The sequence below is a fragment of the Canis aureus genome, chromosome 23, assembly GCF_053574225.1.
Source record: "Canis aureus isolate CA01 chromosome 23, VMU_Caureus_v.1.0, whole genome shotgun sequence".
NCBI classification, from domain to species: Eukaryota; Metazoa; Chordata; class Mammalia; order Carnivora; family Canidae; genus Canis; species Canis aureus.
Genome location: NC_135633.1, coordinates 33,217,433 through 33,238,897, shown reverse-complemented (window position 1 = coordinate 33,238,897; position 21,465 = coordinate 33,217,433). Strand labels below are relative to the sequence as shown.

The following is a 21,465-nucleotide window of genomic DNA, read 5'->3' as shown; positions in this document are numbered from 1 at the left end:
TCCCTCTGCCTGTGTCTCTGCCTCTCTCTCTGTGTCTCTCATGAATAAATAAGTAAAGAAAAAATCTTGAAAAGTATTTACCCTATCACAATATTTCATGCTAACAAACAATGTTAAAATAAGCAAGTTTGTCTTTTTTCTGGCTTTTACACCACCTTTCTCTGTTGTTATTTTTTCTTTTTTTTAAATATTTTATTTATTTATTTGTGAGAGACACAGAGAGAGAGAGGCAGAAACACCGGCAGAGGGAGAAGCAGGCACCATGCAAGGAACCGATGTGGGACTCCAGGACCACGCCTGGAGCTGAAGGCAGGTGCTTTAACCGCTGAGCCACGCAGGCATCCCTCCCTGTTGTTATTTGTATTGGCTTTTGACCTTGTGGATCCCACCAAATGAGTGGCTTGAAATGCTAATGTAGCTTTTAGTTGAGTTTCTGAGAATTGGTAGGAACTGGAGCAGTGAGGTATTTTATGCACATCTGTCATTATATACCAAGAGCTTTATACGTAACATAATAGTTATTTCTCACATTTTTCTTATACGCCAACAATATCTCTCACATTTATTTTATATAAAGTCAACAGCAAGCAATTTATTTGGGGCAGTTTTCATAACAAATAAAAAGTGATTTTGACTATTCATGTTGGGAAAATGCAAAAGAACATTTGGTATGTTCAGAAATTCAGAAACAGAATAAGGAATTTAGTTAATAACTGGGAAATAATCCTAAGAAACTCATGGAAAAGCTACTCCTACACCTATTTGTTAACAGTTATTTAAAGCACAGGATTTAGAAAAGTAGTCATTCAACTCAATTTCACATAAATTAAGATCCCCAAATATGTAAAGCTTTATTACAGGCTTTAGTGGAGTGCTCTGTCCAAAGGGACACCTGGGTGGCTTGGTGGCTGGGAGTCTGGCTTCGGCTCAGGATGCGATCCTAGGTCCAGGGATCGAATCCCACATCAGAGTTCCCTCTGAGGAGCCTGCTTCTCCCTCTGCCTATGTCTCTGCCTTTCTCTCTCAGTCTGTGTGTCTCATGAAAAAATAAATGAGTCTTTAAAATAAAGGAGGGGGGATAGAGAAGGAAGAAACATGAGAAAAACACAGGACTAATTCTCAAGTCATTTACAATCTTTTGGGGCAACAATAATATTCTTCAAAATAATTCAAACATATATCTCTTAACCTTTTTAAATTACTTTCTCATTGGTCATGTCATAGCGCCCTTTCAACAACCCTGAGAACCAGTTAAACTTGCTGTTTTTCCCGCAGCTTATGTATAAAAAGGAATGGTGATAGTGAAAGAAATTAAATGACTTGCTTGGGAGACGGCCAGATTGCAGAAGAGTAGGGTCCCCAAGTCACCTGTCCCCACCAAGTTACCTAGATAACTTTCAAATCATCCTGAAAACCTAGGAATTCGGCCTGAGATTTAGAGAACAGTGAGAAGAGTTTACGCTTCTATCAAGGTAGGAAGATGGAAAAATAAATAAATAAAAAAGCATCCAAGGGGGAGGGGGCCCCGAGGAGCCAGGCTAAGGCCCCGGGGCGAGCGCCCGCAGGACAGGAAAGCCCAGGCCCGGGGAAGCAGGAGCTTCACCAATCTCGGGCTCGCAGGGAGCTCAGGCAGGACCCCAGGAGGGCGGTCCTAATAGACTAATAGACATCTGCGCCCCGGGGAGAGCGCGCCACACCCCGGGGCCGAGCTCCCTAAGGGGCTGCAGCGTGAGCCCCAGCAGGCGGGGAGCAGCTCGGAGGCGGCTCAGGCAGCGGCTCCGCAGAGGGGGCTGCGCGGCCCCAAGAGCGCGATTCCAGCGCGTAGGTCCCGGAGCCCAAGGGGCCGAGGGACACAGCCCAGGATCCAGCACTTCCCCCGGGACAGGCAGAAGCCCGGAGTGCACAGGACAGCAAGGATGCTCCTGCTGCCGAGGCCCAGAGCGCAGATCAGCGCCCCCCACCTCCGGAGCAACCAGACCCCTGCAGACAGACCTGCAGTAGTTACTGCAGGAGCTGACTCCAGGGCAGGAGACTTGGCAGCTGCCACTGTTGTTCCTCCTGGTATCACCTTGTACCTGGGACTAAGCAGGGGCCTCACAGGATAAACAGCACCCACTGAGCTGTGCACGTGGCAGGGGGCTAGGCAGTTCCCCCAGGTGCACACACCTGAGAATCAGCACAGCAGCCCCCTCCCCCAGAAGACCAACTAGAAGGACAGGGGAAAAACAAGTTATTGACCAAGCAGCACTGGAAAGTTCCAGGGGAAGTCGAGGGATTTACAATATATAGAAACAGAGGATACTCCCCCTTGTTTTTTGTTTTCTGTTTGTTTCCCCCCCTTTCCCTCCCCCCCCCCTTTTTTTTCTTTTCTCTTTTTACCAGTACAACTTGTTTTTGGCCACTCTGCACTGAGCAAAATGACTAGAAGGAAAACCTCACCTCAAAAGAAAGAATCAGAAACAGTCCTCTCTCCCACAGAGTTACAAAATTTGGATTACAATTCAATGTCAGAAAGCCAATTCAGAAGCACCATTATAAAGCTACTGGTGGCTCTAGAAAAAAGCATAAAGGATTCAAGAGACTTCATGACTGCAGAATTTAGAGCTAATCAGGCCGAAATTAAAAATCAATTAAATGAGATGCAATCCAAACTAGAAGTCCTAACGATGAGGGTTAACGAGCTAGAAGAACGAGTGAGTGACATAGAAGACAAGTTGATAGCAAGGAAGGAAACTGAGGAAAAAAGAGAAAAACAATGAAAGATCATAGGATAGGTTAAGGGAAATAGATGACAGTCTCAGAAGGAAAAATCTACGTTTAATTGGGGTTCCTGAGGGTGCCGAAAGGGACAGAGGTCCAGAATGTGTATTTGAACAAATCATAGCTGAGAACTTCCCTAACTTGGGAAGGGAAACAGGCATTCAGATCCAGGAGATAGAGATCCCCCCCTAAAATCAATAAAACCCGCTCAACACCTCAAAATTTAATAGTGACGCTTGCAAATTCTAAAGATAAAGAAAAGATCCTTAAAGCAGCAAGAGACAAGAAATCCCTAAATTTTATGGGGAGAAGCATTAGGATAACAGCAGACCTCTCCACAGAGACCTGGCAGGCCAGAAAGGGCTGACAGGTTATATTAAGGTCCTAAATGAGAAGAACCTGCAGCCAAGAATACTTTATCCAGCAAGGCTCTCATTCAGAATAGAAAGAGAGGTAAAGAGCTTCCAAGATAGGCAGAAACTGAAAGAATATGTGACCACCAAACCAGCTCTGCAAGAAATATTAAGGGGGACTCCGTAAAAGAAAGAGGAAGTCCAGGGAAACAATCCACAACAACAGGAACTGAATAGGTATCATGATGACACTAAATTCATATCTTTCAATAGTAATTCTGAACGTGAACGGGCTTAATGACCCCATCAAAAGGCGCAGGGTTTCAGACTGGATAAAAAAGCAAGACCCATCTCTTTGCTGTCTACAAGAGACTAATTTTAGATGTAAGGACACCTACAGCCTGAAAATAAAAGGTTGGGAACCATTTACCATTCAAATGATCCTCAAAAGAAAGCAGGGGTAGCCATCCTTATACCAGATAAATTAAAGTTTATCCCAAAGACTGAAATAAGAGATGAAGAGGAACACCATATCATTCTTAAAGGATCTATCCAACAAGAGGACCTAACAATCATCAATATATATGCCCCGAATATGGGAATTGCCAAATATATCAATCAATTAATAACCAAAGTGAAGACATACTTAGATAATAATACACTTATACTTGGTGACTTGTGACTTGAATGTAGCCCTTTCTACAATCGACAGGCATTCTAAGCACAACATCTCCAAAGAAACAAGAGCTTTGAATGATACACTGGACCAGATGGATTTCACAGATATTTACAGAACTTTACATCCAAATGCAACTGAATACACATTCTTCTCAAATGCACATGGAACTTTCTCCAGAATAGATCACATACTGGGTCACAAATCAGGTCTTAACTGAAAAGATTGGAATTGTCACCTGCATATTTTCAGACCATAATGCTTTGAAATTAGAACTAAATCAAAAGAAGAAGTTTGGAAGGATTTCAAACACATGGAGGTTAAGGACCATCCTGCCAAAAGATGAAAGGGTCAACCAGGAAATTAGGGAAGAATTAAAAAGATTCATGGAAACATGAGAATTAGGGAGGAGAATGAAGAGAGAATGAACAAATGAGAATGAGGATACAACCATTCAAAATATTTGGGATACAGCAAAAGCAGTCCTGAGGGGGAAATACATCACAATACAAGCATCCATCTAAAAACTGGAAAGAACTCAAATACACAATCTAACCTTGCACCTAAAGGAGCTGGAGAAAAAACAGCAAACAGATCCTACACCCAGCAGAAAAAGAGAGTTAATAAAGATTGAAGCAGAACCCAATGAAATAGATACCAGAAGAACTGTGGAACAGACCAACAAAACCAGGAGTTGGTTCTTTGAAAGAAATAATAAGATAGATAAACCAGCCTTATTAAAAAGAAGAGAGAAAAGACTCAAATTAATAAAATCATGAATGAGAAAGGAGAAATTATCACCAATACCAAGAAAATACAAACGATCTTAAAAACTTATTATGAGCAGCTTTACACCAATAAATTAGGCAATCTAGAAAAAATGGATGCATTTCTGGAAAACCACAAACTACCAAAACTGGAACAGGAAGAAATAGAAAATCTGAACAGGCCAATAACCAGAGAGGAAATTTAAGCAGTCATCAAAAACCTCCCATACACAAAAGTCCAGGGCCAGATGGCTTCCCAGGGGAATTCTATCAAACGTTTAAAGAAGAAACCATACCTATTCTACTAAAGCTGTTCTGAAGGATAGAAAGGGATGGAATACTTCCAAACTTGTTCTATGAGGCCAGCATCACCTTAATTCCAAAACCAGACAAAGACCCCACCAAAAAAGAGAATTATAGACCAATATCCCTGATGAACATGGATGCAAAAATTCTCAACAAGATACTAGCCAATAGGATCCAACAATACATTAAGATTATTCACCATGACCAAGTGGAATTTATCCCCGGGATGCAAGGTTGATTCAACACTCGTAATCAATGTGATTGATCATATCAGCAAGAGAAAAAACAAGAACCATAGGATCCTCTCAATAGATGCAGAGAAAGCATTTGACAAAATACAGCATCCATTCCTGATCAAAACTCTTCAGAGTGTAGGGATAGAGGGAACATTCCTCAGCATCTTAAAAGCCATCTAGGAAAAGCCCACAGCAAATATCAATCTCAATGGGGAAGCACTGGGAGCCTTTCCCCTAAGATCAGGAACAAGACAGGGATGTCCATCCTTACTGCTATTCAACATAATACTAGAAGTCTTAGCCTCAGCAATCAGGCAGAAAAAGAAATAAAAGTCATTCAAATCAGCAAAGAAGAAGTTCAACTCTCCCTCTTTGCAGATGACATGATACTGTACATAGAAAATCCCAAAGACTCCACCCCAAGATTGCTAGAACTCATACAGCAATTCGGCAGTGTGGTAGGATACAAAATCAATGCCCAGAAGTCAGTGGCATTTCTATACACTAACAATGAGACTGAAGAAAGAGAAATTAAGGAGTCAATCCCATTTACAATTGCACCCAAAAGCATAAGATACCTAGGAATAGGCCTAACCAAAGTGGCAAAGGATCTATACCCTTAAAACTACAGAGCACTCCTGAAAGAAATTGAGGAAGACACAAAGAGATGGAAAAATATTCCATGCTCATGGATTGGAAGAATTAATATTGGGAAAATGTCAATGTTACCCAGGGCAATTTACACATTTAATGCAATCATTATCAAAATACCATGGACTTTCTTCAGAGTTGGAACAAATAATATTCATATTTGTGTGGAATCAGAAAAGACCCCGAATAGCCAGGGGAATTTTAAAAAAGAAAACCATACCAGGGGACATCACAATGCCATATTTCAGGTTGTACTACAAAGCTGTGGTCATCAAGACAGTGTGGTACTGGCACAAAAACAGACACATATCAATGGAACAGAAGAGAGAATCCAGAAGTGGACCCTCAACTCTATGGTCAACTAATATTTGACAAAGCAGGAAAGACTACCCAATGGAAAAAAGTCTCTTCAATAAATAGTGCTGGGAAAATTGGACATCCACATGCAGAAGAATGAAACTGGACCATTCTCTTACACCATACACAAAGATAAACTCAAAATGGATGAAACATCTAAATGTGAGACAAGATTCCATCCAAATCCTAGAGGAGAACACAGGCAACACCCTTTTTGAACTTGGCCACAGCAACTTCTTGCAAGATACATCCATGAAGGCAAAAGAAAGAAAAGCAAAAATGAACTATTGGGACTTTATCAAGATAAGAAGCTTCTGCACAGCAAAAGAAACAGTCAACAAAACTAAAAGACAACCTACAGAATGGGAGAAGATATTTGCAAATGACCTCTCAGATAAAGGGCTAGTTTCCAAGATCTCTAAAGAACTTATTAAACCCAACAGCAAAGAAACAAACAATCCAATCATGAAATGGGCAAAAGACATGAAGAGAAATCTCACAGAGGAAGACATAGTCATGGCCAAGAAGTACAAGAGAAAATGCTCTGCATCACTGGCCATCAGGAAAATACAAATCGAAACCACAATGAGATACCACCTCACACCAGTGAGAATAGGGAAAATTAATAAGACAGGGAACCACAAATGTTGGAGAGGATGTGGAGAAAGGGGAAACCTCTTGCACTGTTGGTGGGAATGTGAACTGGTGCAGCCACTCTGGAAAACTGTGTGGAGGTTCCTCAAAGAGTTAAAAATAGATTTGCCCTACGACCCAGCAATTGCACTGTTGGGGATTTACCCCAAAGATACAGATGCAGTGAAACACCAGGACACCTGCACCCCGTGTTGATAGCAGCAATGTCCACAATAGCCAAACTGTGGAAGGAGCCTCGGTGTCCATCGAAAGATGAATGGATAAAGAAGTTGTGGTCTATGTATATAATGGAATATTACTCAGCCATTAGAAATGACAAATACCCACTATTTGCTTCAACGTGGAGAGACCTGGAGGGTTTTGTGTTGAGTGAAATAAGTCAATCAGAAAAGGACAAACATTATATGGTCTCATTCATTTGGGGAATATAAAAATTAGTGAAAGGGAATAAAGGGAAAGGAGAGAAAGTGAGTGAAAATATCAGTGAGGGTGACAAAACATGAGAGACACCTAACTCTGGGAAACGAACAAGGGGTAGTGGAAGGGGAAGTGGGCGGGGGTTGGAGTGACTGGGTGATGGGCACTGAGGGGGGCACTTGGCAGGATGAGCGCTGGGTGTTATGCTATATGTTAGCAAATTGAACTCCAATAAAAAAAATGAAAAAATTGCTTAAGTCACTCAGCAGCACCTTAGAAGGGTTAAGGACTTACATTGACTCTTTCCTTTGCAAAAAGTAAAGGATGGTGCAAAGGAAGTTAGCACTTTTGGACTGTTCCTAGCCTAGACTCTCTTTTCTGTCTTGTAATGGAAATCTCTCATCTTATCCTCTCACTCAGCATACAGGATCTTCAGAGAAACCTAAATACAACTGGGTCAGAATGGTAATTATTTTCTTTGGCTGATGGCACAAACGAGAAAACATTTGGGAAAGTGCTGAAAACTGAGTCAAAAGAGAAAGTCTGATTATTGACCAAGTCAACAGCATCAGGGTATGACTTATTAGAGTCTTCAGTGAATCCTAAAAGGGAAGAAGCTGCTCCTTTGGGAAGTTGGCTAAGGATAGATATGATAAATGACATAGTGGGTTGAAGCATTACCCCCACAATCATGTCCTCCTAGAACTTTGTAATGGGTCATGATTTGGAAATAGGGTCTTTGCTGATATAATTACTTTAAGATGAGTTCATTTTGGATTAGGATGAGCCAAATCCAGTGACTGCTGTCCCCATAAGAAGAGAAGACATAAAATAGTATACACACAGGATTAATGGCCATGTGAAGTCATAGGCAGAAGTGGAGTGACCTAACTATAAGACAAAGAATACAGAGGATTGCTGAGGATCACCAGAAACTAAAAAGAGGCAAGGAGGGACTCTTCACCAGAGCTTTCAGAGAGGGCATAGCCTGCTTGATTTCAGACTTCTGTCCTCTAGAATTCATTTTAAGCAACCCAGCATGTGGCATTTTGTTATGGTAGCTCTAGGAATCTAATACACATGGACACCTAGGAAGAAGAAAAACAGAAATATCCTGCCCCCCCCCCCAATTCAGAAAGTGTACTTTCCCAAAGAAAGTATTGGGGGAAGTAGTGTGGGGAGGTAGGAGCAAGTAAGGGAGTGGCAGGTAGAGAGCCTTATGAAGGAAAGAAATTTTTATTTGTCAGGTGACTATAATATTCCAAACTCTGTATCTGTCAGTTTACATGTGTTTGCTCTCTTGATCCTCACCACAATTCTGTGATAGGAGTTTGATACTATTTGTAAATAGAGGCTTAGCTGGCCTAGGCTGGGCATCTGGCTCAAAACCACAAATTAAGAAACCACAGAATCAGGAAGAAAACCGCTGCTTTCTGATTCCTATGCAGGTATTCCTTCCTCTTAAGCCTGTAATTAAATAGCCCTTCAAGCATATAGTAAATACTTCTTCCTTTGAGACTTTTAAAACCAGTCAGGACACAGTAATAGGCAACTCTCAGGAGGAATCGTCCTCTCTGGGCAGAGAGATGAAATTGGATACCTTGATAGATTTTTCCAAGTCTAATTACTCTCACTCTTTGTAAGGTATAGGCTAAATGCAAAGTTCATTATCATTTTATTCTGAGTTAACTGAAAAACAAGACTGATTGACATTTTGGAGATGTTCAACATTTATATGTGATAAATTTAGGAGACTTTAAATACATATAAAAAATCTTTTCTTAGGATGGCTTCTATTGTTTTTTGTTTGTTTGTTTGTTTGTTTGTTTTATAGTGAAATGCTCTATACAAAAACAGATGCTTCTGAAAATACCGTGCTGCTGCTCTTCCAAAGCTAATGACCTTGGTGTCCTCGGGGCCATATAGGCACTATGCAGCCTTCCTCACCTGGAGGAGAAATGAATACTGTGCTTCTTACCTAATTCCTCTGTGTTCACATTCACATTCTGGCTCATTCTCTTTGCCTTTCAAATGTACGGATTCTGACCTCTATTCACAATGGATAATAAGAATACTATAAATTATGATTATAGTTGAAAAAAACTTCATGTACTTTGTTTCATCCAATGCACAGTGCAGCATGTAGTATTCATATTTCAAAAAATGAAGAGCATCCAACAATGAAAGTCACTTTGCACAAAAGCACAGATGATGGGGGTCAGGGTTGGATTCATAGCTGTGTAATGTTATTTCAGTACTTCAAAACAAAATTATCCCTCAGTTTTAACCAGGAGAAGTTTGATGTTACTATGCCAACAAACAAACAACAACAAAAACTTGGTAAAATTATAAAGGCTGAAAGGCTTGTTTCTTTTCCTTCGTTGGTGTCTTAGCATGTAGAGCTTCTGTGAGAGGACACGCTTCCCAAGAATAGGTACTTATCCTAACAATTACTCTATAAAGGAGACATATATCTCTCATCTGTTCATCAGATAATGCTATTTGCAAAAAATAAGTTTTGTTCACCTACATTAAATAACTCTCCTTAATATCACTAATTCCTGAATACCTGAAATATATTTTCTTCTTGAGACTTTTTTTTTTAAGATTTTATTTATTTATTCATGAGAGACACACACAGAGAGAGAGAGAGAAAGGCAGAGACACAGGCAGAAGGAGAAACAGGCTCCATGCAGGGAGCCTGATGTGAGACTCGATCCCGGGGCTCCAGGATCATGCACTAAACCGCTAAGCCACCCAGGGATTCCTAATTCTTGAGACTTTTTAAAGCCAGTGTAGTAAGTTGTAAAATTGGCATCCTCACCCTATCCCTCACCTTGGCATATATAAAATATATATATATCGGAAATTAGTATGTAAGTATAGTTCATATGTGATTTAGATGCTAACTTCTATTTCTAAACACTAGAACATGAAGCCCTTACCTAGGAGTGAGTGGCATACTTTCTGTGCTGACCCAAAAAATTCTCTCAAGACAAAGAAAAGTCAAGACCGCATCCCAGGAATATCCATATTTTCTCTCCTTTGCTTTCTAATGCCAAGTCATCTAGTCCTATCTTTTCTACTGCCTGAATATAAGTAAAATACACTAGTTCTTTGTGTCTTGTCTGTCTCCACACTCATTCAAGCCACCGCCTCTCATTCAGACATTGAAACTTGTCTGTAGACCCCTCCCCATTTGTCATCCACTCTCCACAGTGCTGTCAGCACAGTGTCTCTAAAGCCCAAATATGATCACATCAATCAGTTGGTTAAAGCCTTTTAATAGTTTCCAGGTGCTTTCAAAATAAAGCCCATATTCCATGGTGTGCAGGCCTCCTCAGGATCTGACCGCAGACCTCCCTCCCTCTTTTCCTTCCTCTCTTGCTTGCCTCTTCCCTCTCCTCCCTCTCACATATACAGTGTCACTTGTTGCCCATATACACTGTATATATACACTCTTTCCTCTCCTTACATGTACACTGTATCACTTGTTGCCCTAGCCATACTGAACTATTTTCAGTTCAAAGAAGGCTATGAGGGATCCCTGGGTGGCACAGCAGTTTGGCACCTGCCTTTGGCCCAGGGCGCGATCCTGGAGACCCGGGATCCAATCCCACGTCGGGGTCCCGGTGCATGGAGCCTGCTTCTCCCTCTGCCTATGTCTCTGCCTCTCTCTCTCTCTCTGTGTGACTATCATAAATAAATAAAAATTAAAACAAAAACAAAAACAAAGAAGGCTATGAGTTCTCAGATCTCTAGACTTATATACCTACTGATTTCCTTGCCTGAAATATTTGACCAACTATAAAATTTTCCAATTGTTCTTTATGTTTTAGTAGAGAGAACATTTCCTCTATGCATCATCCTCTAAGTAGTGATTCCAACCCTGACTCCTGCTACACTATGAAGCATTACCTGATTGTCCTCCTTTTCTGTCCCATACAATCTTAATTACTACAGTGGTTGCCTCTTACCATAATTACCTGTGGATTATATTGTAATAATCTAAATTATAGAGACATATCTTGCTCTTTTGTACCTTGTACTAACTGGAAGGCACTCATTAAATATTTCATAGATGTATCAATGAATGAATGAATGCATGAATGCATAGGTAGAGAAGTGACATTTCTCAGGCACAAAATGTTTGATGTTATAAACTTACTAAAAAAGACATACACGTTAAATTCTGTATAATTTTGTACTCTGCACAGAAAAAAAAAAAACCCTTATGCTTATATTCTTTTAACTAGATCTCTCTAGCTATTTTTTTTAATTGGATTCTCTTTCACAATTCTGTCCATCCACCCTAATACCATTCTTCTAATCTCTGTACAATTATGGGGAAAAAAATCCTCTGAAGCTGGGAGGCTATTTGAATAGGAGAGGCTCTTATTACATAGATGAGGTTAGATTGTTTGAGAGGAGCCATTTGCTCAACCGGAGTCTAGATGCTGCCAAAGTTTGATGGATATGGTCAAAGGAGTCCCTGGCACTTCAAAAGGTCAGAGAAGTTAGGCATGACCAAACTGTTCACAGATGGCTGAGGCTGTCAGCATTATTTGAAATAATCTATCCTGAAGATACTGGAGTTGAATTTGCCTGTTGAGCCATAGGGAGTTCTGTGTTCATAATAACTTCTGTGTCACTCATGGCCTCTTCTTGCCCCACACATCTCTGTGAAGACACTCACGTGTTCACTTGCCAACCCACCTAGACCTTTTCAGTAATCTTATGGGATAAGTCTAGCTTATAAAAACCTCAACTTCTCAATTTGAGTAAAGGTCATCAAGAAAGAAGCCTGTCAGTATTTAAAATCTTTGCTTTTTTTTTTTTTTTTTGCACAGTCTTTCTAGGCTGAAGAGACAGAATTGAATAAAAATCCATGACTTGTTTGACTTGAATCTAAACATGAATGAAAATAAACTCTTTACATTATTTAATTAATTCATTCAACATTTATGTACTAAGTGCTTTCTCTATCTCAGATTCTGGGCCAGACACTAGAATTATAGAGAAATACTAGACACAGCCCCTTCCCTTGATTATCAGTCTGGGTGCGATTGGGGTAGGCAGGTAAATATTAGGAAACTAACTATTCAACACCGTAGTGAGTTATTATAGTTATTGGAACTACTTTATTTATTTAATCAATAAAGCATTCCACAGTATGTAATAGGGGTTGGGCTCTGTGTTGGATAGTGATATGTACAGATTATTAATAAAACATTTGTGCCCTCAAGGAACTTTCAACTCTCAGAACAAAAAAAGACAATAAAATAAACGTTGATATTACAAAGAGAAATATACCACGAAGGAAGGGATTCTAGAGTACCTATTGCTGATCCATCTTATCTCTGTGTTAATTCTCTCTTACACATTAAACTGATTTGATGACTCTACTCATTGGCAAGCCACGTTTTGCTCATCCCATCTACACAAGGCAAAGGGAAACAAGAAAAGATCAAAATGTGGACTGGATTTCAGGAGTTCTGGATTATGCTCTCCACTTGTTCCCTAAACACCTGCGTGGCTTTGGAGAGCAACTTCAGTGGAGAGCCCTTCAATGTTTTTGAGGCTGGTGTTCAGGAGCAGAATGCCATTTTCTGGAGGGAATTGATGAGAATAAGCAAAGATGACTGAACTAGGTTATGGATACAATATGGGCTACCCTAGTGAGTCTAAGACCCTGCTGTAGATCAGTATTACTAGATAGCTCCTTAAAAACAGAGATACTGAGTACACCTCAGGAGTATCAGTATCTGTGGTTCAGTATCTGTGCTGGTGCAGTATCTGTGCTGACATCAAGAATCTTTATCGAATACATTTCTCAGGTAATTCTGATGTATCACTTGCTTAAAATTACCAGACTCCAGTATGGGGCTTTTGAGGGTTTTTAAAAAATATTTATTTGAGAGAGAGAGAGAGAGCGAGCGAGCGAGCATGCATTTGTTTATGCTTAGAGAGTGGGCAGAGGGAGGAGAAAGAGTCTCAAGGAGATTACATGCTGAGCACAGAGTCTGACATGGGGCTGGATCTCAGGACCTTGAGACAGCAACCTAAACTCAAAACCAAGAGTCAGACACTCAACCAACTGCACCACCCAGGTGCCTCAGCAACCTCCAGGTTTAACACCAAACTCTGGCATGACATCAAAGGCCTTCACAATCTGCCTCCAACCTACCTTCCCAGAGGTCTTTTGTCACAGCTGTGCCATCATCTTATTCCAGCACTCATGAACAACCTGCACTCCAGGCTTAACTTTTACTTTCTACTGCTTTTATATATGCTTTTACTGTCTTCTTCCTTTGAGACACATCAAACTATGGTTCCTCCTTTCCAGACTTAACTTACATTTCTTTTATCTGAGAAGTCATTTTCGACTTCCTAGGCCATCTTTAACTGCTTCCTTCTGTATGCGTTATTTAAATCTGGATTCATAAACATGTATGTCTCCCAACAGATCAGAAGCACCGTAACTATCTTAATTTATCTCTATATCAAAATGCTAATGATTATTCTGACAATATAATAGATACTCAATAAGTGATTACTAGGTGCATGAATAAAATTTGGGAGTAGATGAGCTGTTACCAAAATTAGGGCATAACATCAGGAATTTAGTTAGGCATAGGACTGCTTTAAGTATCAATCTTGGAGAAAACTATCTTGGATAGTTTTTTTTGTTTATTTGTTTTGTTTTGTTTTTAATATATACAGTGTAGAACATTTAGTAAGATATGGATCAAAGAAGATTTAATAAAAAGTTTATCTGATGTTGTGCTATCTCAACCCAACTAATGCTTTGCAAACATAACCTATTCTATGTAGTATTGTTCCAGATCCTGGGCTAGGCTAGTTGTATAAGTGGTAGTCAAATGGCCCCAGAAAGTGGAGTAGGGAGAAAATTAGTACAGGGAGATAGTCAGGTAATTAAATGGAAAATGTATCATCCATATTTGAAAGTTTTCCTAAATTCTTATTGAATATTTTTCCTCATCTCCTTTCTCAGCTAGGTTTGGGCTGCATCCTTCCCCTCCATAAAATATCTTCTAACACTAGGATAAATATAAAATTCATCATAGTCTTTCATAAGAGAATCTTGTGTCTAGGTAATTGTGGACTCCATGGTGTCTCTGGAATAATATATAGCAAAGAACAGATATTAGCTTTATGTGGGGCTAAGTCATTTTTTAAAAAGTATTTCATGTAGTGAGGTTAAGAGAAAATGAACAAATTGATGAAAATGACCAAAATGAACTAATTAATACCCAAAGCCAACAAAGTGTCAAGTGACAGGCCAAATATTCAGCAGAATCATTCCCAGAATAACAGAACCACTTTTTAAAATGATATATACTTGGGGCACCTGGGTGGCTCAGTTGATTGAGTGTCCAATTCTTGGTTTAGGCTCAGGTTGTGATCTCAGGGTACTAGGATCAAACTTGCATTGGGCTCCATGTTCAGCAGGGAGTCTGCTTGAGGATTCTCTCACTCTCTCTCCCTCCGCCCCTGCTTGTGCACTCTTTCTTTCTCTTTCTAAAATACATACATACATACATACATACATACATACATATGTACATAAATAAAATCTTAAAAATAAATAAAATGATATGTACTTAAATAGCACATTCACTCTAGATTTGTGCAAACATATAGACGTATCAAAGAGAGAAGGACTGCCTGAGAGGCAGGGGGTCTAGGCATGCATTCTAAGACTACTGACAGAATTTTGTACAAAATTAAGTTCTCTGGTTAAATACTGACTATCTTCTTTATTGCTAACTCTGGCTCTTCTTTCCTTTATCACCACTCTAGGTATTTGTCTCTCCAGAATATATACAATGCATTGCCCACTTTGAATTATTTCTCTTTTCATCCATTAGAAGTTATTATATCTATAAGCTTATGTGGATAAACACATTTCATTTTATAGCTAGTTATGACCAACTTATGATTCAGTATTTGTATTGAAAAGTTGAAAAGTAGCCTCAAAGGGGGAATTGCAGTTGATCAGCAATGTCTGTTCTGGGTGCAAGACATAAGCAAGGGTGGTTCATGTTCTAGATACTTGCCATCCCGGACGCACACTTTTTATATATATTTACTCTATAGCTTAAACCTTTGTTAAATTCAGTTTTGGAACCAAAATCACAGATTGGGAAAAATCACATTTACCTTGTTACTAACTGCTATTGAATTCAAAAGGTTGCAAAAAGAAAAAAAAAAAGTCATTGATTCAATCAAGCATTTGATGTGGGCATAAGTGAAAAATGCAATTTTATAAAATCTTAAAAATCAGGTAGCGTGTGAAGAAAGGTTTCACATTTCCAAATGCATTATGAAGATAATGGGAGCTTTAGGTAGTTCTAAAAAAAAGAATGAAGCAAAAAGAGGGTTTTTTTTTATAATAAAATAAAAAGTAGAAGGTTTAGTGAGTTGAACCATATCATTTTCTACTAAAAGGGACTGAATGAGCACAAAATCTTGATGCAATCCTGTGACACTTTTTGTGAGCATAGTTTTTTAAATCATTATTATGTTGTTTTCTAGTAATTTTTAAAGATAATTATCAGTAAACAATAGTGATCCTTTATTCTTGCAGAGAAATATGAAACATAGTTAGAATTAATGTAGGTAGTGAATTAATACTTCTAAAATGAAAACATAACCAATAAGCATGCCTTGGTAAGATTATTTAAAATGGATCTCAAAGTTTTCATGTCTTGTTCATTCATTTATTCCTTTTGTAATATGAATAGACATGCTAGATTTCAACATTTGATAGAAAATATTTTGATATATATTGTTTTTACTTAAACAGTAGCCCTGCAAATACATATTAGAAATTCACTCATTTTGCAGGTGAGTAACAAGGAGATCCTGATATATTCTGATTCCTCAGCAAATATAGGAGGTGAGCCTTGACCCGGACCTTTTGATTCTGAAGTCCAAACATTATCCATCCCACACTGCTTTTCGGAATATTTAACCACACACATATCTCAGAAAGTAGATTTTCTTAACATAAAACCCTAGAAAATTCATTGTAATTTGTCTATGCATGACAAGTCTTTAGGATGTAATTAAATTGTACTGTTTGTTTTCAACAATTGAAACAGTAGAATTGAAGATGGGTGAACCTTTTATTAAATGTCTCTTGTTAATTCATAATATGTTAAAACTAGTAGAAATATACCATGTGATTCAAACACGATTTTTTCCATAATTTTATCTTACAAATAAGGTGTATCTAAATTCTGTTCCTTTTGAGGCTTCCCTGTCTCCCAGTCCTGCTAGCTGTGTTCCCCAGACACAGGGCCAGCTAACTCCCCCTTTATGCTTAGCTCCATTTTTCTGTCTTGAACCATTCGAGTCCTTAGTAAGGAAATTAAAATAGCCCTAGTAAAATAATCCTGATAATGTAGCATCAAGGCATCCTTTTAGAGGGGAAATGTCATATGTAGTAGAATTCAATAAATGAGTTTAAATACCAACTTGCCTCTTAGAAACTGTGTATCTTTGGACAAGTTATTTTTATCTCATCAACTCTATTTCCCTCTAATGTAACTCACATGTAAAGTTAAGAAGATATCACACATCAAGAACTCAATAATGTTAGTTGTCTCCTCCAGGTCTTTGGACCATAATTTTCAAACAGAATTTCTCTTCAATAACTCCATGTATGGGATATAAAGGAGCCTCAGTAGCATTCCAGAGCAGAACTCTCTAGAATTTCTACATGAAACCTGTGTCCCACTGCCTCCTATACATCTCAGGTGTGTTCTGCCCAAAATTCTGCCAGTTGGATGCCTCTGTGTCCTCAGACCATAGGTAGGGCCCAAGGCAAGAAAGAGCTGAGAATCTTCTTCCTTTGAAGGAAATCTCATGTTGTGGGAGCATTATAAGCAAAAGGAAGAGTGGCCTGAGGTGAGGTTAGGCAAGTTGGCAGCAGCAAGGTTATATAGCAGTCAAAGAAAGGAATTCAGATTTTATTTTGAGAGCAGCGAGAAGCCATGGTAGGTTTTAAGCAAGAGACGAGATTTGATGAAATTCTTCTTGTTGTTCATATGACTTGGGTCAATGCATTCAAATGTTTCAAGCCTCAGTTTCCAAATCATGGGAAAGAGATGCCAACATCCCAGCAACTTAACAGGAGATATATGCAGGAAGACTTTGCAACTTGTAAATTCATGCAAACAAATATAATGGTAGTAGTTACTAGAAGTCATCTCTGGCAAAATATTATAAACCTGAAAACAGAAAGAAAATGGATTCCTTGATTATTTGTTTTCATTTCACTGTCTTTTATATCACATGAGGTTGAGAGGAATAGATTACTTCCACTTTGGACATTCCTTATCTGTGGAATGGAACAGAAAACTAACTCACCCAGAACATTTGTGGATTGGAGCTAGCACTGGACACAGGACCCAACAGACTTTGTAGAATGTAAAAATGGCCATTTCTTTTTTTTTTAAGATTTTTAAAATTTATTTATTCATGAGAGGCAGAGACACAGGCAGAGGGAGAAGCAGGCTCCATGCAGGGAGCCCAACGTGGGACTCGATCCCGGGTCTCCAGGATCAGGCCCTGGGCTGAAGGCGGCGCTAAGCCGCTGAGCCACCCGGGCTGCCCAAAATGGCCATTTCTCAGAAGCTACTGAATGAATATAAGTTTCCTCTTTGTTGCCACTACTTGGAGATAGAACAGAGAAGAGATTTTTTCATCAACATCTGTGGTTTTTCTCTCTCATCATTTATTTATACATCCCTCAAATCCTCTGATTTCTCATATGTAAAAAGAGGACTACTAATGATAGACAATATCTATATGAACATTTAAGCATATTCCAAGAATTATACTAATAATCTACTTGTATTATCTTGCTTAAGTTTTCCAGTGTCCTCTAATATATTAGAGGTATTATAATTGCATACCTTTTACAGATGAGGGATTGGAAGGTCATGAACCAGCGCAGGTCACACCACTAAGAGATATCAGAGCTGGACTTGAATTCAGCTCTCTTTGACTTGAAAGTCAAAGTTCTGAACACCAGACTGCCACCAGCCACAGTTCCAGTGAAGATGAAAGGTAAGAGCATATGTCAAATGTTCTAGCGCTGTGTTATGTGGTATCCAGCTTCTCCAGATTCTTGGAGGCTATCTTTTTTCCTTTTGATGTTTCCTGATTCCTATGGCCAGACAGACAGTTCAGCTGTCTAGCTAAATTTCTCTTGCAAGAGTATCTAATAGACAAACTATAAACAGATAAGAGAATCCCCACTTCCATGGTATCCCATTAGTGTAGCTTGAATTCACAAGAGGCATGTAGTATAGTGGTGGTGAGCAGGCTCTGAGGCCAGACTTCTGCTATTGAATCCTGGCTCTATATCTTATTGTGTGATCTTTCTTATTTAAGTTCTCTGTGCCCAGGTATAACAATAAGAGCATCTATCTCATAACGTTCTTATGAGGATTCAAAAATCTTAGTATAGTGATTGACACATAGCTATTTCTCAACAAATATTAACTACTAACATAGCTATTTTTTTCTGTGATACAATTGCTGTTCTAGCAGTTCCAGTCTCAAGTTTGAAAGCAATAAATTATTTCTTCCAGGCTCTCTTGATCCATAGTTAATCCTCAATGCCATAAACTTAAAATCTCACCTGTTGAATTATTCTCCTTCTGTGACCCAAATTTGCATGATCTCCAGCCGTATGATAAATAGTCATTCCATAAACATTGATTTTATGTACCAGAGTGAATGACAGGTGCTAAGAAAAGATGGGTTTCTGCTTTCAAGAGGTATAGGGTTTACTGAATGTGGGGTTTAATTCTTGGTCCAGCCCTCTGTGAAGGGAACTATGGCACTGAGTGGTAGTTGCAGTAGTTTCCCTTCAGACTCTCTGTTGGAGAGTCCCCTTTCTATCTTTCCATATCTCAGGCTATCTCACAGGTTAAGTCAGGCAAAGAATAAATGAAAGTTTTTATTGGTGCTGTGGATTAGGCCACCTGATAATGTGAAAATAAACCAGATTATGGTGTAAAAGTTCTGAGTTCAAATCTTAGCTCTACTACTGAGGAGCTGTGGCCTTGGATCAGTTATTTCACTTCTTTGGGGATTTATCATCTATAAAGGGAAGATTTCATGAAATGAGGCAGTTATCTCACTAACAGAGATTTTGAGAAGATAAGCCATGGCACATGTAAAGCCCCCCATAGAGTTCCTGACCCAAAGTGGGGGCTCAGCCTATGCCAGCTGGAGGTCGCTGCAGAAAGGCAGTGATAGCCATGCTCGTAGGAGGAGAGGCTGGGGCTGCAGCAGCAAATGTGGTAGCAACTTCTTCTCTTTGTTTGTTCAGATGCTGCCTTTAGAATCATAATGGATTATTTTAAAATTCAAAGTCCATTCTAGAGATAAAGAAAAATGATAGTGGGCTTCCCTGTAATTAATGGCATTTTTTAGCATTTCAGTCTGATTATAAATAGAATGTAAGACGCCTTCTGTGGTGAATAACGTGTCTTTCTAGTTTTCTAGATTTATGAATTTAGCCCATATGAAATTAATTATTGTGGGTGTATTACATGGATGTGAAACATCTGGAATAATAGGATTTTATTGTTAATAGACCTCTCAGGAGCTCATGACAAACATCCTTATAATAGCAACATATGCTGCTAGTTTAATGAGAACCATCACTGACAATTAATGGTTCTTGTGCTTTCAGTAAATTACACATTTTCAAATTTTATATTCTTTATTTTCATCCTTATGGTTTCGGTTTGTAACTTGTGTGAAATTAAACCCAGAGCTCCTCAAAGAGGAAGAAAATGTTTATTAAATGTGTACTATGTGCCAAGCACTGTGTTATATATTTTCAGTATGTGAGTTTACATGAACATGTAATTCTTTTGAGCCTCAAAGCAATTAGGCATCCCTTTATTTACAAACAAGAAGACAGAGGCATGGTGAGATTAATAACTTAGCAATGTGGGCACCCAAACAAGAATTAGAGGTTGAGCTTATCTCTTCTTTCATTCATTAGAATAATAAAAAAATAGTTTGTTGTGGCAATGATTCCCTTTTCTATAAATCAAATTTCAGCTTTCAAAAGGCTCTTCACTTATACACACAAGAGACTTCTAGTGATCCCTGGGTCATACTGAGCTTAAACTGATGTGTGCAAGGAATTCACAAAGAAATCTGTGGATTTAAAGTTTTGACATATACTGGGACCTAATTTGTGCATAATGTAAAGTCAAAAGTCATGGGTACACCCAGGAGGAGAATATGCCATTTTTCCTTATTCTCTTGGTACAAGGAAAGAGAATTTTTATTGAGCACTGACTATGCATAAACCATATGCTGGCATTGGATAATCTAGTGCTCTGAAGAAGAGTGTTCTTCCTAGATCCCAAAGTTCACCCTGCCCTTCTGTTTGCCCCTTTCAGCTAGTTTCAAATATATTGCTGAAGAAAACTAAATGTTATTTATATGTTTTAGTTAAATAACATTAAATTTTGGGAGAAGGTTGCAAAAAGAGAATGTGATATAACAGTCAAATCAGAAAATGTGATTAGAGGAAGGAAAACAAATGGTAGACATACCATTATATCTGCAAGGCAGAGCTAGGCCCCTTCATGTCCTATTAATCTATATTTAGCCATAATTGTCTTTATGTAGATATAGAGGCAAAATTCTTATCCCTGTACCATATTTTGTTGTCTCCAAGGCATGCATGTTTTTGGAAATTATCCTATTTGAATCTTGATTATCACTTTCTCTCCTCACAAAATGTAAGTTCCAGGAGAGCAAGTACCTTTTCTGCCTTGTTTTCTGCTGTATACCCGAAGGCAAGAGTCACATAGTTGGCACTGAGTATATATTTATTAAATGAGTGAATGAATGAATAAATGAATGACTACATTTATTTCCACACAGGCTGAATTCAAACTTTATCTTATATTTACTCACATATCATTATTTAAGGAGTGTATGTTGTATACCAGGGTAGGTGTATCTATATAGACTATGTGCCATAGGTATGCTGGTTCTATCCTGTTGCAACACATACTTCATTGCTTCTGCCCTGACTGGTCCCTGAGTCTCTGAGAATCTAGCCTAATAGAAGAATATGTGATTCTTTCCTGATAAAACTTGCCATCTAGATATAGTCTGTGCATTGCTCATGTGCAAGTTTAAGAGCGATACTAGGCACTTTCAGAAACCTAGCACATAGCCCTTATCAGTCCATCACCAGGTGTGACTGTGCTTCC

The 21,465-nt window shown here is 38.9% G+C and overlaps 1 protein-coding gene across 1 annotated transcript in view; it reads left to right on the top strand.

Moving 5' to 3' along the window:
- Positions 1–21,465, top strand: part of TENM4 (teneurin transmembrane protein 4) — a 2,712,352-nt gene that overhangs the window by 838,261 nt on the left and 1,852,626 nt on the right. Inside the window, exons 5-6 of the mRNA XM_077867222.1 lie at positions 16,049–16,100; positions 18,133–18,277. The gene's annotated coding sequence lies outside the window, so the exon portion shown is untranslated. The remainder of the gene's footprint in view (positions 1–16,048; positions 16,101–18,132; positions 18,278–21,465) is intronic.